The 17,541-nt window shown below is 41.4% G+C and overlaps 1 protein-coding gene across 1 annotated transcript in view; it reads left to right on the plus strand.

Annotated features, from left to right (window-relative positions):
* The window catches only part of CLVS1 (clavesin 1), a 98,649-nt gene that overhangs the window by 60,746 nt on the left and 20,362 nt on the right, over nt 1-17,541 (plus strand). The gene's annotated exons all lie outside the window — the stretch shown is intronic.

Consider the following 17,541-nt stretch of genomic DNA (forward strand, 5'->3'; position numbering starts at 1 on the left):
AAGACACTCATCAGACAGGCAAAAAAACCCCTAATACACAGCAGATTTCACTGCTCCATGCACTGACAAGTGTTATATTCAGGTCCTCTTCTAAATAGAGAAAGCACTGTCTGTACTTCTGTGTGTAAAATGAGCAAGTGCTAGGTGTTAACATTTTATTCAGCTTCCAAAATACTCAAGCACAAGAGAAGATATTTTCTTATAAAGATGATTGAACAGATATAAATCAAAAAGACTTTAGATATTACCATGCTTTAGTTGGGGAAGGTGAATAATGATGGCGTAGCTATTTTTCATCCAGCACAATTCTGCAGATTGGTTTGAGGAACTCAAACCTCATGAGTGTACTCTTGGAGGAATCCCAGAGATGGGCACATATTAGTATCCACAGCAGTTTTCCACAGCTGTGGATCATAAGTGCTCTCTGATGTCTCAGGGCAGAAATATCAGGTTCACCTAAGCCATCCTCAGGTGAAAGGATAATATGTAATTATTACAGACACCCTCAGAGGACCAGGTTCCACAGGGGATAGTCACCAGCAGCTTCAAGGAGGTTATGAGCAATGATGGGACAGTAACCTCTCCTGCTTTTTCAGAAATGCTTGTTTTTACATGTTGAACCTCACTTCACAGTAAATTTTCCCATGTCTGAGCAGAGGCAAAGTTTTTCATTTTGTCTCTAGATTTACACAGAATTGCTGTGTGCAGGCAGGTGCTGTTTTCTTCAGCTTCCAGCTGGTGTGGATAGCTTTGTATTTTGCTAGAATGATCAGGCATGTCTGTGGTATGTGCTATTTATTCAGAAGAACACTTCATAAAACAGTGGAGGCAATGAAGCTTTTGACCTGCAGCTCTAAAAACACACATGAAGTCAATCAAATGAAATACAGAATGCAGACCGAAATATAGCATCACAGATTTTGTTTCAACAAACTTAGCTGAGCCAAAAGAGGACTATTAATGATAGGAAGTGTGAAAGAATGACAACATGGGCAGTGGGGAAGGCACCAAAAAAGCACATGAACATTACTATCAGGTCCTTGTTTGCAGTCTGAAACTTATGACAAGATTAGGAGAACAGCAGAAACAAATACTCCCTATCTACTAGAGAGGCATTTTCTTGGAGGAGTAGGAAAAGGCAGCAAAAGGCAGAGAAATGAAACAAGTGTCCCACCAGCCTGCATCTCTGCCTCCAGCACTGCCATTCCATTACACTACCAGCTCAGAGAGAAGAGGCCAGAGGAGGCAAGAGGGAGGGTCAGAGAGAAAATGAAGGACTGTGCAGCATGCAAGTGTATGTATCCATGAGCATAGGGCAAATCCAATCACACAGGGAGGAGCTGGCCCTATGAATGTAGCCCACACAGGGCCATAATTTGGATTGCATTCTGGAGAGGTGTTGGATCTGCCACAGGGAACTGAGTCCTGCACGCCTGTAAACACCAGTGCTGTGCATATCCTTGGTTGTCACTGGTGTTAAACATGGCTGATGTTCCTATTGTAAAGAGTCTATGCACGCTTTAAACTGTCCTTTGGGGTACCTGGTTCCATAATAGTTTAACTGCAGTTGTGCTTTGTTGTTACTGCAATTGATGGTACTACTAGCTTTATACTTCTGTAGGATGCTCGATTATTTGTCTCATGATGCTTTTTAGAAGAATTGTCAGATTAAACTGTGAAAACAACATCTAAATGTTTCTTTGAAGAGTGCAGAAACAGGATTAAAAATGAAAACCTCTTTACTAGAATAAAAGAAACCCTGCAGAGCTGTGGTGTGACAGGATGACTAAGCCAAATATCCTTTCTTGAAGTGTCCTCTTTCCTCAAGCAGATGGTTTGCTGTTATGATCAGGGGATCTGAAGCCAGAGAAATTATCCTGTTGTGAAAATGCCATTGGGGAGAACACATTTACTGCCTCCTTCTTGTATTCTTTTCCTTACTTTTGCTTCCTACTGATGTGGTTTCTGTAAGCAGTTGTGGGAGATCTTATCCTATCCCCTGCAAGGGAAGAGGCTGTTCCTGCCACTTTTAAAGGAAATACAAAGACAGTGCTGTTTCGCATTTCCACTTCAAATTGTGAGCACAGCGAACAGAGAGGGCTATAAACCCATTATGTGTGGATTGATGGAAGTAGGAAAGGAACCAGTAATCATTTATTGCCATGTATCTGTTTCAAGATCCTCCTGCAAGTTTGCTATTTTCCCCCAACTCCCCTTTCTAGCCACGCCATCAGTGATTTCCAGTGTAATTCAGAATCCCAAAGACCATCAGCTATCAATATCCAATTAACTCCTTAGGTGTGCTGTAGCCTCACACGGACCCTTGGATCTCAGTTTTAATATCCATGCTGTCATTTCTGCTGCAGCCAGGTCCTTCAGTTCCTGCTGTCCCAGGTCCTTGAGCTCAGCTGTCTCAGATGAGAAAACCGATTCCACCTCTGCTTGTGTCCATCTGGTGCAGCAGTGTCGCTCGCACCCGGGACAAGTTCACTGCACATTGGCATGACTGCTCCCCACCTTTATCACATTCCACAAACCATACTGGACTTGCTGCTTTGCTCTGTCTGTCTCAAGATACCTGTGAGACCAAAGTGACTCTGACAGCTGCCTGACAAGCACAGGCATCTTGTCTTCAGAGTTCCTGTGTCCTCCAGTGCATCATTGGTGCCATGGCAATTTCACAACGTTAAATTCAGACTGGGTTGTGACCTACCCTTCCTCTGTGTGTCTTAGAAGCTCTCTCAAGCTGGTCCTGCAGGCAGCTTGATAGGTGCAAATTTCCTTATGGCTCCCTCATGTGAGGAGTCTGCTGAGGGAGACATTCCCAGGGAGTTCCACTGGAATATATCTTTACACTGTACAGTTTAATTTGTTTAGTTTATGTCAGAATTTCTGAGTTACTTGAGGCCTCCAGATGGGATGTTTTTAGACTTTCCCCCCATCATTTGTGCATAACTTAGTACTGTTTGCATTGTCAAATATTTTGTATTTCCAAGAAGAAGCCTTGTGTCTCCAAGCGCAACCCAATGGCATTCCAAGGAAATAATTTCATGAAGAGATTATGATCAGGCATATATGGATGCCTCAATTTCATAAGGTCACCTCCCAGAGTGTCACTCCCTTTTCAGTTTCTCATTAGAGACATTGTGATAGATGCCATTTTCAGGTCATTTGTATGCAAATGAAATATTTCAGTGTTTTGCTCGCTTTCTGCATGATCTGTAAGCACAATGCATTCACTTGCTCTTCTTCATTATACTTTCCTCCCTAGAGCAACAGACTTCTCTTATTGTAGCCCAAATTATGGCAAGAAAAACTTTCCTGGGTAGATGAGCTGTGGACCATCTTGATCCTTTCATCTCTATTTCATACTCTGTTGAGAGTTCCTTTATTTCCCAGAAGCATCCTTAGGTTCCTTTTTTAGTTGCTGCCATCAACTAAACATGTTCATTGCATGAATTGAGTCTCTGAAATCCAGAACTGGCATCTTTTTAGCTCAATAATAAGCATTTTATTTACTTCTGGTACTATTAGAAATTTTCACTTTTCTAAATATTTTAATATTATTCCTTGTCCAAGAACTTACTGGCACAAATTTCTTATATAATAAAAGTTAACCTCTATATGATCAGAGTTTCATTCCTACCAAAAGTGAATTGTCTTTGCAAATACTGGTGTCTCTGGTGCATCTAAATATCATGGAAAATCAGTTGTGTTCTTTGGACAGGGAAGAGGAGAGAAAGGCACTGGTCTCTTCTCTATGGTAACCAGTGACCTGATCCAAGGGAATGACCTGCAGGTGTGTCCAGGGAGGTTAAGGCTGGATATAAGGAAAAGGTTGTTTTCTTTTCTTGAGGGTGGTTGGGCACTGGAACAGGCTTCCCAGGGAAGTGGTCACAGCCCCAAGTCTGACAGAGTTCAAGAAGCATTTGGACAATGCTCTCAGTCCCACTCCCTGGTGTGACTCTTGGGGATGCTGCTGTGCAGGCCTGGGAGTTGGATTTTGATGATCCTTGTGAGTCCCTTCAAACTCAGCTTATCCTGTGATTCTATGATGCTATGCTGATTTCCTTAGCTGCCATGAAGAAGAAGTGTGTTCCTTCCTCTACAGATCTCTGCTGATGCTTTCAAATGCCTGTGAGGTGTTGTGATCCTTTTACAAACTGCAGATATTATCTTGTGTGGGTTGTTTTTCCATCCTGCATTTCTCCATCATGGGTTCTGTGGATTCCCACACTGCTGGTGTTCTGCTTTCCTGCCTCAGTCTCATTTGCAGAAAAATTGTGGGTGTATTTTCATGTCCACAACATCAAAGCAGCATTTAACCTTCTCACATTTCAGGCAGGTGCTTCGAATCCTTTGTTTTAAGAAGATTCTGGGTGTTTCAGTATGCATTTCCTTGAATAATTTTTCCCAGAATCTGTGATTTTATCACAAACTGAATTCCAAAATTTTTTAAACTTTTTTACCTTTCTATAAATCACAGCCAATTTTTTATTTTTACTATATTGAATTATTTGTTTGAAAACAAACATCTCACATGTTTCCCTTTATCTTCACTGTGGTGCTTAAATTGCTTTTATAATCTTTCATAATAAACCTTCTTTTCCCAAAATAATTTCAACAACCAAGGTGCTTCACAACTTCTCTGTCAGAAACTGAGCTACCTTAACACTGGCACTTCCGTTTTATGGATACAGACTGAAGTACTGGGCAAACTACTTCAACTGCCTTCTGTGGTCTGAAAGAGTTTTGATTTTGACAAATCCTTTAACTTCTCTGTTTTTCTGTTAGGAGATTTTCTTGCTGAGAAAGTCAGTTGTTCAATAATCATCCTGAGTGAGGAATTTGCTGTATGCAGTGGTGGACTTCATACTGAGCAGACTTTCATAGTCTGAACCCATTCACAACTCAGTCAGTTCAAATAGCAGAACCTACCTACTTAAGGGATCTCCCAGGCTGTGCAACACAGTGCATCTATGATGCAACCGAAAAATTGAAACAACAATTAAAATTTTGAAGCTGATGGTACCAATTACCAAAAAGTGGTGAACTGATTTTGCCAAACTGATCCTGACAGAAGTGAGGAAATATGTTAAAGTAACCTCTGCATAGTAAGTGTGTTGTCAGTGGACCTTATCTTCAATTTTTTGTGCAAAGATGTACTGTACATGTACATTAAAGTATACATATGGTAAAGGTGTGTCATTGCCAAAAGAAAAAAAAACTAAACAAGTAAAACCACCCAGATGAAGCATCTGCAAAGCATTCAATAATACTATTAGCTTCTCACAAACACTTGCAGGCAAACATTTACCTTGGTTGTAATCTTCAAATGTTTTTCAAATTTCTGAATATTCAGCCAAACTATTTTACTTCCTTCCAGAAACAACCTAGCACTATTGGAGAGCTGTCCAGTGAACAGCATAATGAACACTCTTTGCTAAGCTCAGGTACCTCTCTGTGCCAGTTATAGATTTCAGTAATGGGGAGGTTTTAACTGAGTTGGTGGATGTAAGTGGGATTAATATGCATTGCACATGTGCAACACTCTGTAGCAGGTAATAGGGAATGCAGCTTTTCTGATAACTTCTCTTCACCTGGCACATTCCTAATAGCAAGGAAATCCTTCATTCTTGGAACAACCGTTCAATGCAGCGAGTTAGTGATATAGATTTTCTTCTGGTCTGAACAGGTTATTTTCTTTTGTTTACTGCTGTCATTTATGCTCATAATACGGGTTTTGCAGCAAAGCAGATAGTAAATAAGCCTTACCTTCCTGCCCATTTCTATAATAAATTCTGTGGCATATTATAAAGATGATAAAAGCTTCAGCTTTAAATGGAAGCTGTAACCTGAAGCCCTGAGTAACCAGTGATCAGTCAACAGTAAGTGTGGAACGTGAGAGGGCAGGAACAGTCTGACAACTTGAGATGCACATGTACCTTAACATATGAAATACCACAGAATCATGGGGTAAGTAAGTTTGGAAGACCAGATCCCACTCATAGCTTAAAGCAGGGCAAATTTTGAAATTAGAACTAAGCACTACAACTCCAAACAAAATCTCTGCCATTTGCTAGAGGGACAATACATGCCCCTGTGCCAAAAATCTTGCAAAAGTCAATGTTAATGACACCAAGTCATTTGCAAATTTGCACTGGAACCCAGTTCTTGGAGTTTAATAAGGAGATTATGCTGCTGCCTACAATTAGGTGGGAAGAGCTCTTGATGAGAAGCCTTCAAAAAAGAAGGTACAGACACACTGTCCAGTACCTACCTAGCAAATTTAATGACCTCCAGAGATATGACAGAGGATACTCTAGTCTCTGCATGGAAAAAACCTAGTTCATACAAGATTTCATGTAGCAGTACCTAATGTGTGACTTAAAATACAAAAAGAAAGAGGAGAATGATAATTTGTATGGCTTTTTAATCTGAGGTGGCTGAGAAATGGGGTCACACCTTCCTGTGAACTGCAGTTTTAGCAAAGTCAGAGAAACTTTTTCCCTGCTCTTGGCCCTGAAAAAAATAATCTGAGCAAATTTTTAAGGAGCAGAACCAGAGTATGAAGGAATCATGAGCTTGCATGATGCTGTGGTGCCTGAAAACACAATTTAGAATAACATTTTGGAGAAGGCAGGGCAAGCACTACTCAGGCAGTAATCTCTCAGACTGCTCTTGTTAGGGTCTGTAGTGGGAGCGGATGATAATATACAGGATGCCAAAGGGCTGAACAGTGACCTGGTGCTACATCCACCATTTGATATTCATGCTTGGCTAATGATACTGGAAAGACTGAGAAACTGCACCCATTAATGCTCTGCTTTTCTTGCACCTACACAGACATCAGAAAACATTTTTCTACTGCTCTCTTTTAAAGCTGTTTTGTAGTCAGCGTTAAGGTGGGAGTAAAGCCAGGTAATGAGGAATAAGAAGTGTGAACTGAAGGGAGGACGTGTTGTAGAAATGAAAGAGCCATTGCAGAGAGTATAAACATGTATTTCGTGTAGCAAAGAGCACAAAGTTTAGGTGACATTTAATGCTGTCAAACTGACAAAAGCCCTGATTCTGAGTGATTATGCAATGAGCTGCACTGACTGCTGCCTAGCATTGCTTTAGGTGGTGAACACAGTGCAAAAAGAACATCGAAATGGCAAAGTCACACACTTAGGAAAGGAAAAATCTGAGTATCAAACACAGCTTCAGAGGGCCCTGACTACACCTGTGCTTTATGACATCTCTGGGAGAATCCACTGCAGAGAGAGCTCTGCCTCCCACCTGTGGGTTGGAGCTGCAGCCTCCCTCTCTGCTGGGAGAACATAGCTAATGAACTCCAAGTTTGACTGATTATAGCTTTTAAGGCAAGAGGATATCACTGGGACTAGTTGGCCTATGAAACAGCCTCATGCTTCCTTGAGTGTGAGTTTGGATACACACATGCACAGAGTTGCAAAATCTCTCTCTGTCTTTAAAACCTCGTGTGCCAAGAAAACCTTTTGTGAAAGGTTGGGTACATGCTCCAAAAGCTCTGAGATTTAGATCTTCACCCTCCAATAATCATAGAAATACTTTGTAGTGCAGAAAACAATATTTTTCTCTCTAAGCCCATGGAGAAGCTGTCATCCCACGCCCCCGGCCTCCAACACTGTTCCCATAAAAATATGTCTGGCTCTCTGTTGAAATTCTTGGGTCCAAAATGTGTAAGTACAGCAAAGTTGCAACAAGTCAGACAATCAGACAATCTTAGCTATTGGTGGTGCTATTAGCAATGCCTGCTTTTATAACCACAGAGGAAAAACATCAGTGAAAAATATCAGTTCTTTATACTGCACAGTGCAAGGCTCTTCACTAAGAAAATGGTCTTCATGACGCATTTCTTAAATGCATGCTGTTGAAAATGTCATGAAACTTGAATTGCAGTCTGACATTGTAAGAACAGCTTTCCTAAAAATACATTTTCCACAATGTATCTTTAAATCTTTCCACATGTATTTTTAACATGACTCGTATTTTTTTATTATCAAAACTTATTCCAAGGACATTAAATTACGGTCAGGTTTCTCATTACCAAGGCAGTGCTCTGTTATTAAAAAAAATACAGAGAGAAAGAGATCACAAAAGGGCAGACACAAAGAGATTATATTTTATTGCAGACCTGACACATCGGTCTGCTTCTGTTAAATCAGTTTGGTGACTATGTGGGACTTTGTGAAATACAAATACACAAAACAATTTTCCCTTCAGCATGAAAGGATAAGACAGCAAAGCAATCTCACTCAGAGACTGGAACAAGGACAGAGACTGAATCACACAAAAAATAAGAGGGTGGGTTTTTTTCCCTTAGGCTTCTCTTGGTCTGAAGAATAAGAGGCTGTAGATGAGGCAGAGGGGATGCTGCTATCAGGTGTTAATCTGAGGCAGTGTGGGCTGCTCATGTTGCACCCACCAAGAGCTGGGTGTCCCCCAGCGTGCAGGCATTTGGCATTTTGACTCCCTTTAAAACAAAGTAGCTCATGGGGTTTGCTCTCACATGCATATACACATATTCACACACTCCTGTTGAAAGAGAATAAAAAGTGGAAAAGGTATCTTCACCATGGGACACTTATCACTATGGGACATTTATCAAAGCTGACAGGGACCAAAAAACTTGTTTTAAAAAGGGGTTGTGTAAGTGCTAGGTGAAGGGAAACCTTGAATTTTAAAATGAGGTTTCCATTTTTAGAGTAAAATTCAAAATTCTTAGTGTAATAAGACAGGAATCTAGCTCTTGTTAAACAGATAGCTCTGAGAAAACGAGTGCTAAGAGTCTGTGATACCTAAAAGGACTGGTATGGAGGAGTCAACACAAAGGATTATTTTAACTTACTGCTAGATGCAAAGATTTTTACTGGAAAAGGAATGATTTCCATCAAGTACTTTGTTTCAGTCCATCAACAATTGCCAATTAAAAAATGGTTTGTTCATTTTCTTCTGACCATACTAGGTTATAATCTCATCACAATGATGGTTTATAATCTCATTCCATGCTGCTTTTAAGATGATTCCATGCATTGTTCAAGCCGGGCTAGATCTGACTTCTGTTCAGGAGCAAATAGGTTGCCTAGCACTATAAATAACAAAATCTCCTTTCCTCCATCATTAGTTTTCAATCACAACACAAGTGTAATGCAAACTTGAGGAATTCTGTTTAATGTCTTGGTGCTTCCATGGGCAAAGATGAAAAGCTTCTCTGCAAAGTCAATAGTTCTCTTGAGAAACAATGCAAGTGCCACAAGACCTTTTTAATTGCTTTTCTTTGGCTGACTTTAACTAATGCTGTGGGCATTTGTCCTCACCATGGCAGCTTGGCCTTCATTGCCCTTTGCTCAGGCACAGCTATTTCAATAGAGAGCAAGTGTATATACAGACGTATATATGATATATATATATATATATATATATATATATATACACACACATGCAAGTGACAGTGTGAAAAAAATAGAGAGTAAGTGTTTTACACAGTGTAGAGAATCTCAGCATAATAATGCATATCCACAGAGACAGTCTCTGTACAGGGTTTTTTGTTTAAAATCTCAGTATAACACAAGAAATAAGGCATAAATGCTGTATATTATGCTTTTCATGACTGACTTTGCATGCACTCAACTCATTCTTTTCAAGATCCTTTTAAATGCTGCTGAATTTGCCTCAGTGCCATCTTCTTTTCCCTAACTCCTTCACTCCCTGTGCTTTCAGTCACAGTGTCCTACAGATCTACTGCCCTTCAGGATCAGTGCAAGGCCTGCCTATGGAAATAGAAATAGCTAGGAGAGAGGTGCAAATAAGATAGCTAAAGAAAACAGCGGTGTTCTTTACTATAATGGTTAATGGTACAAGAGTTAATTTTGTCTAAAGCTTAACTAAAAAATTACTTAAAAAAAAAAGCCCTATTCTCTCTATTCTTTTTCCAAAAGTATATATTAAAAATAAAACACTTTTTGGGTCAAGTTTTCAATGCCAAACTTTCAACCCCAGTGCTCCTGAGTAATTTCTTTTCCAGGTGCTAGGGAATTAGGAAGGTCCTTCATTAAAGCTGTCTTAATGCTGACTGTTACCTTCTTTGGTGGAGGTGCTCATTCTGCTGGTGGGCATTTTACTTCAGAATGCCCTGCATTAAAATCTGCCTACAAAAGAAACTTATTTATTTACAACACCCCCAAAACTGAGAGCAGCTCACACCCACAAACACCACCAACAGCTCAAGTGGAGATAAAACACACCGCTTTACCTCCTGGTGTCAGGGAGAAGGGACTGAAAGGAGGTCACTTCTCTCAGTAACCCAAAGCTTGCACAGGGACTTCATTGCCATGATGATTTGGAATGAGCAGCCAAAGCTCAGGGGTCACACTCAGCCCAGGGCTTGGTGTGTGACACAGCCCTGCTCAGCTGTGCTCACCCAGCAGGTCTCCAGGCCAGGCTTGCTCTGTGCCCAGCACGTTTTGCCATTTCTAATTAAGCCCAAACCTGCTTTCAGCTTTGATGATCTTCCTGCTGCTTTTTCCTTCCCCCACAACTAATTTCAGACATTCACATTCAGTGAGATACAGGAATAGAAGCAACTCAGCTTGCAGTCGCCCTGCCTTAGGAAAGCTGAATATAAACAGGTTTCTGAGCAAGTTTACACCAAAAATCAGAACACTGAACACAATGCAGCCTGGTTTGCTGGAGCTGGCTGCAAAGATCATACCAACTTCCTAAACTAACTCTGAAAAATAGCCTCCAGCTAATTCATGTCCCTTCCTAAGCTGTCTGTGACCCAAACTACCCCTCCTTAGCTTAGTGGGTGACTGTCACTCTTCTTGTTCCACCAGAAGCATTCTGATCTGGCCTTACCTAATATGACCTAATCTAGAGCAAAATGCAGTGCCCCAGTTGCACACGTGCATGAGCTACTTCCAAATTAGTGTCTCAGTACTCTGAGTTTTACTTTTTAATCACATTTTGAATTCCTCTCTTCCCTGTAAACCAAGCCCCTGAATGAACCTGCTGTTTCTCTATTAACACAATTTATTAATCTATTTTTTTGTTGTTGCTGTTTCTGGAGGGATCCTTACTCTCTATCTTTAGTGTCTAAAAGAGGGGTACAGGCCAAGCAAAAAAGTAGCACCAGGACATGGTGTCAATCCACCAGAGTTACTGCTTCTGGGAAATTTTCTGTTCCTAAATTATTCTGAGCTGGTTCAGAAAAGGGTTTCTTGCAAAAAGATAGTGAAGAAATCCCCCTTTTGCCCCAAGGTTACAACTTATTTTTTTAGACCAGATGACATGACAGCATGATTCTATCAGGACAAATCAAAGTTTACTGAGCAAATCTGTGTTCTACAACCTGATTTATTGGTGCCATCTGCCAATACCCATGAACAGATGCTCTGTAGGACCTCACTAGTGTGCAGTAATGAATGAGAGAAACCCACTGCAAATGACTGAATTTTTAAAGTTACTGAATGTAGCAGGAGAGATAACAAACATAATGAAAAAATGCCTTGGAGAATGTATCCCAGTGTTCATTTTGCAGTTCTGGTTCTCTGACAGAAGTACTTCAGAGCATCTTCATCTACATATATGGGTATGCTATGTAAAAATAAACCAAGAACTCACAATTTCCCATGATTTTGCTCTAGTCCTTTGCTATTATGTGCTTCAAAGAAAAGAGAGCATTTTGGTGTGAGCAGTTACAGTCACAGCTTACCCAAAATCAATGAATTCTTCAAGATTGCAAGAGTTCTTTTCATGGTCATATTCAAGCAGGTCAGGATTGCTACACTGCTGGCCCTAATGTCTTTCTTTTTACTGTTTTTCCCCTGCTCTGCAGCTATTTTCAAGCCCCATGTACTCTGAGGGCATGCCAAGGTAGAAGCAAGCGGTTTGCAATTATTGCCGCCGGCAACATTAATTTTGCATTCCCATCTCTTCAAAAACACAGGGGAGCAAAAAGAGATAACGGAAAGACAAGCAACTTGTCCGGGGGGAGATTGGAAACGTGCCTGGGATCAGTGGAGGCACTGCAGAAGGTGAGGGAGAGCAGCCGCAGCTCCTGCAGCCCCGGGGAACACCTGTAGAGGTGCAGGAGCAGTCCAGCCCCAGTGTCCACATGGCCCTGGTCCCACCTCCCACTGCCTCCTGCCAAACTAAACATCCATCTCTTAGGAGCTGCATTAAAATTAGAAGCTGAAATTGTAGCTATGGAAGGACACTTTGCCTTCTTGCCTAGCATGCCCTCTTCAACAACCCACTCTGTCCATACCTAGGGCATCACATGGAATTCCTTCAAAAGTGCTCAGAAGCAGGTTGTTGATGGACACAGCCTATCCAATGTCTGACAAAGCCATAAAATCAGGGAACAGCAACTTTCAAGCCCTGTCACTCTTTCAGAGGCTGAATTTGAATCTGAAGCTGAAGAGCTGAAGAGTAGAAATCCTCCTTCCCTTATTGTGCCAATTCATTAAAATCACACACTCATGGAAATTCTCCATAGAGAAACTAACACTGAACTATTAATAAAATCTTCCTGAACTATTAATACCATCTCTGGGAGCTTTAATCCACCTTGGGAACTGCTTATGTAAGGGCCTGAAGATGCTGGTTTTATCCTCTGTTTACATGACATTTCACTTTAAACAGTTTTGTTTATGACGGATATCTTCCTGAATCTGGGGGCAATTATTTTCTTTCCAGGGGAATTGTATTTGGATTTGTAGTAAACTGTCAAGTATGGTTGAGATAGAAGTTCATTGGGGTATGTGCTTGGTTTTCTGAAATGGTAAATGTTATGAAAGCACTTTAAAAATGCTTATTTCTCAAAATTCAGACATTCTGTAACCTAGAAATATGCTGTAATATGGATTTTGAGCTCAGGTCTTTGGTCTATGATGTCAATTCATGTCGTTTGAAAGGAATGACCTTGAACATGAGGCTGGATTCATTCCTATTTTTCATATTCCAAAGATGGCTTTGCGTTCACGACACACTTTGGTGTGAGGAGATGCTGGAAAATCATGCTGATTTTTAGCTTCCAGGCAGTTCCAAACAACAACATAATAAAAGGTTTCTGATGCATACTCATGCCAGAAGAAATAGGTGTTGTCATGGCAAGAACAGCCAGAAAGAAAGAAAAATTGTCTCTAATAGGCCTTATAGCTTCCAAGCACCCCTCCTAAGCTATTAATGGAATATTATGTACCAAAGGTTTTCAGTTCCAGGCTCAGTTCAAAAATTTTTCTGCATAGGAGGTCTGAGCAGAGATGAGAAACAATGATCCCAGTAACATTTTGCTCTGACCTGCAAGCTTGGAGACACTTCTATCTGAAATGAAAGATCTGTTGAAGCCTGCATGGGTTTGGGACATCTGTTGCAGCTCCACTGTGTTCAATACTTTCTCTTTAGGCATGATAAAGAGGAGGATAACTGAAAACAGCAAAGAAGCAAATATATGAAGCAAAACAAAGGCAAATCAGGCAAAAGAATAGGCCCATCAATGGCCCCAGTTTCATTAAATCAACTCAAACTCTATGTTGGGACTATTTTCTCTCCCTCAGTTTGCCTATGTTGCTCTGGGAAGGTGCCACTGCAGCATTGATTGATAAATTCCTTATTTTAGATCAATTTAAGTCCCAGTGGTGAAGGCCTGGTCTGACTGTGGAGGGAGCCAGTTGTCCAAGAAGATATCTGAAGTTCTTTCACTGAAGTGTGGTTGGATGAGTGTGCAGTGAGGTGGATTGAGAACTGGCTCAAAGGCAGATCCCAGAGGGCCATAATTCGTGTCACAGGGCCAAGCTGCAGTCCCATCACTAGTGGTGTCCCACAAGGCTCAGTTTAATTTATTCATCAGTGACTCTAATGAGGGGGCAGATGCCTCCTCAGCAAGTGTGATAGGGCAAGAGGGAATAGGTAAAAACTGATGCATGGGAAGTTCCACCTAAACATGAGGAAGAACTTCTTTCCTGTGCTCCAGGGTGAGAACTGGAACAGATTGCCCGGAAGGGTTGTGGAGTCTCCCTCACTGGAGATACTCGAGGATCATCTGGACACAGTCCTGTGCTGTGTGCTCTGGGATGACCCTGCTTGAGCAGGGAGTCAGGACCTGATGGCTGTGGTCCCTTCCAGCCTGATCCATTCTGTGATTCCCTGCTATTGCTTAGGAGCAGGTTAGCTTGGTTAGAACTGGATTGGAGTAAATGTATTTATTTACTCTGTAATTTCATTGCTGAGCAACATGTTAATGTGTCCAGCCTTGTTTTCAGAGGAGAAGACAGTAGTGCCCAAAAATAATTAGAACAATTCATGTGTGCTATGTTTCATTTATAACATTGGAATAAAACCCAGGTATATCCTCAGGATTGGGTATTTTTGACAAGGAATCAGGTTAAGAAAAGGCTCCATGATCCCAGAGTCCATTTCACAGTAGACTCCAAAAAATGTACCTCATTATAAAATACACCTTCCCAAGGAATCACAAGACATGAGAAATCAAAAGAGAATTCCTAAAAGCAAAAGCTCTCCAGCAGAAAATCAATTTCAGCTACTTTCACCTCGCCCTAGGGAAAGCAGCAGAGACACTAAGTGGGGTGTGGGAAATGTCTCATACATCTTCCTGGAACTGCAAAAGGCAGACCTCCAGACAGGAGCTTTTCTTTCCAAGACAGCTCTGCTCTAATTAGGGACTTCTACAAAATTAGTATGTTGCAGTTCTAAACAGTTCTGGGTGATTCCCATATCAAATTTCTTTGGGTTCAGTTTTTTTTTTTTCTTTAAAAAAAAGTCTTTGTCCTTGTTCTAATTGACAGCCTTACAAAAGCAGGTGGACTGAGGGATGAAGGTCAAATTGAACTTAATGTGCTTAATAGGGCAAGGAACAAAGTTTAGAAGAAAGTTACACACACAAAAAAAATTTCTTTTTTTTTTTTTTTTTTTTTTTCCCCTGACTGTCATGCTTCCTTTTCAAGGTCTTTGTGCACTTTTAGGCGTACCTTCAAAATTAAAAGAAAGCAATTGCCTTTAAATAAAATTGTTATATTAAGGGCTTTCCTGTAGCACAGATGTGTGAGATAGAAGCTAGTTTATGGACTCAACAATCTACGTTGGGTGGACATAAAATCAATTTTCTGTATAGGAGAGTGCATCCTGCTCCTTTTTTCTAGAGGCAGACTACCAACTTAAACCTCTGGCTGGTTCCTGTAATTCTCAGTATTTGGGCCTTTCCAGGTATTGTTAAAGCTGGTCAACATGTTCTAAAAAATACCTGTTCCCCCTTGAAAATGAATACTGGCTGATGTTTCTCACTAAAAATGATTAATATAATTTGTCAATTCCAGCAGGAAAGCAGAAAATTTTTCTTTTTCAGTTAAGTATAAATCTCTGTGTCTTAAAGTTATTCCCCTGCTTCCAGTCTTTCATTTCTTTACTTTCCTGTGCTTCAGACTCAGATTGGATTTTCTACACTGACATTAGCTGCTGCAGTACAGCCTGGGAACAACTGTGACTATTTACTTCCAAAGAGCAAAGGTGTCAGAAACTTCTTCCTTATAGATACAGCTTGTGGGATGGCAGCCAGCTTGACAAATATAGAATTAATAATAAATAAATAAATAAATAAATGCAAATATGGAAATTTCCAGTTTGTCTTAGGTTTGGTTGTTTGTTTTTTTTTTTTAATAATATGTGAAAAGCTCCAAATCTTAAAAGCTTCATTCCCATGTGTGAGGAAAGCAACTGAATTTGTGAATTTTGCATGAGAAGGGCATTTTATGGCTCTGGTCTGCTATAAAACACAGTTAAAGGTTATCACATGGTAGAAAACCACTTTGGGCTTCACACTTCTGTCAGTCCATGTGTTTTGTTAGGTGGGCTCAGACTCTGCAGCAATTTCTCAGCAGTCAGTTGAAGTCACTGCAACATGCAGCACTGCAGCACTTTATCTCAGTCAGATCTGGATCCTAAACTCTCATGAAAAGCAGTGGAAACACACTCTTCTTTATTGAAAATTAACACCCCAACAGGACACATTTCATCCTTAAAGAGAATTATAGAATCACAGAATCACTGAACAGAAACATAGGGTTGGAAAGGATTTTAAAAGACATCTAGTTCCAATCCCTCTGCCATGGCAGGGCTGCCACTCATTAAATCAGGTTGCTCAGGACCCCATTACACCTGACCTTGACTACTTTCAGGGATGGAACATCCCCAATTTCTCTGTTCCAGTTCCTCAGCACCCTCTAAGAAAAGAATTGCTTCCTAACATCTAATCTGAACCAGCCTTCTTTTCGTTTAAAACCTTGTCCTGCTACTATCTACCCAGATAAGAAGTCCCTCTCCCTTCTTGCAGTCTCCATAAGGCACTGGAAGGCTGCAATGAGGTCTCCCCAGAGCCTTCCCTTCCCCAGGCTGAACAACCCTAGCTCTCTCAGCCTGTTTTTGTAGGAAAGGTGCTCTATTCCTCTGCTCATATTTTTGGCCCTCCTCTGGACTCGTTCTTAACAGGTTGACATCTTTCATGGGCTAAGGACCCCAGACCTGATAGGTCCCAAAAGCTCAATTCATCATTTACTGGAATTTAAAATGGGATCACCTGTGATGTCACACTGCTTGTCCTCCTGTATGCTGGCCTGATTACCCCATAGTCCTTCACAGTATATCCAATATGCAGATTTGTAATGATTTCAGATCTACTGACCTGTCTGAGGTGGAAGTGGCTTATTTCACTGTATAGCAAAAGAAAAAGATATCACTTAATGCCTGAGGCTGCTCACAAACATTACCCCAGTATGGTTTTAGATGACAGCCAGGGCAAACCACAGCTAAAGAGTATGGAGAGTCCTGATGATGTGCCCTGGGTTGCAGGAGGTGCTGTAGGCATACATATTGCTAAATCTGGGGAAAAATTGACCTTGAAGCAGCACAGAAGCTTTGCAGAGCAGGTGTATAAGGGGATTTTTTCATATCATCTCACAAATCCACCCTGTATTCTCACCAGCTGTGCTCAATCTCTGATGCTCGGGAGGAAGGCGAGAGAAAGCCCCAGGACACCCTGTGCTAATTGTGGGGGGAAGGAACCTGCCTGAGTCCCAGAGCCAAAGCCCTGAAGGAAGAGACCTGATTATACTCTGCTTTTCCTGCTGAGCTGTAGGGGTTAGGAGCACACACAGGATGTGGACGGCTTCATCAAAATCTCCCTTCACAGCGGAGAGACAGGCTCCTCTCCTCCCCTTGGAATCGTATTTGCACACAGCCGCAGCGGTCGTTCCATTATTTATGCCACGCGAAAAAAATCTCCTAGGCTCTTCCTCGACTGGCATTTGGATAAGATCGTAGGTACAAAACACCCTTGGCAATGTACAATAACCTGTAAAGACAGGCCAGCCGCCACCTCCCCTTCTCTTGGGCGTGCCGGGCTGGCGGAGGATGCCGTGCGAGCGCCGGGCCAGCGGGACGCTCCCTGCATGCTAATGATGCCCGGGGTGTTCGTGCCGAGCCGGGCAGCGGCGGCAGCGCGGC

This window comes from Haemorhous mexicanus, chromosome 1 (genome assembly GCF_027477595.1).
Source record: "Haemorhous mexicanus isolate bHaeMex1 chromosome 1, bHaeMex1.pri, whole genome shotgun sequence".
Lineage (NCBI taxonomy): Eukaryota > Metazoa > Chordata > Aves > Passeriformes > Fringillidae > Haemorhous > Haemorhous mexicanus.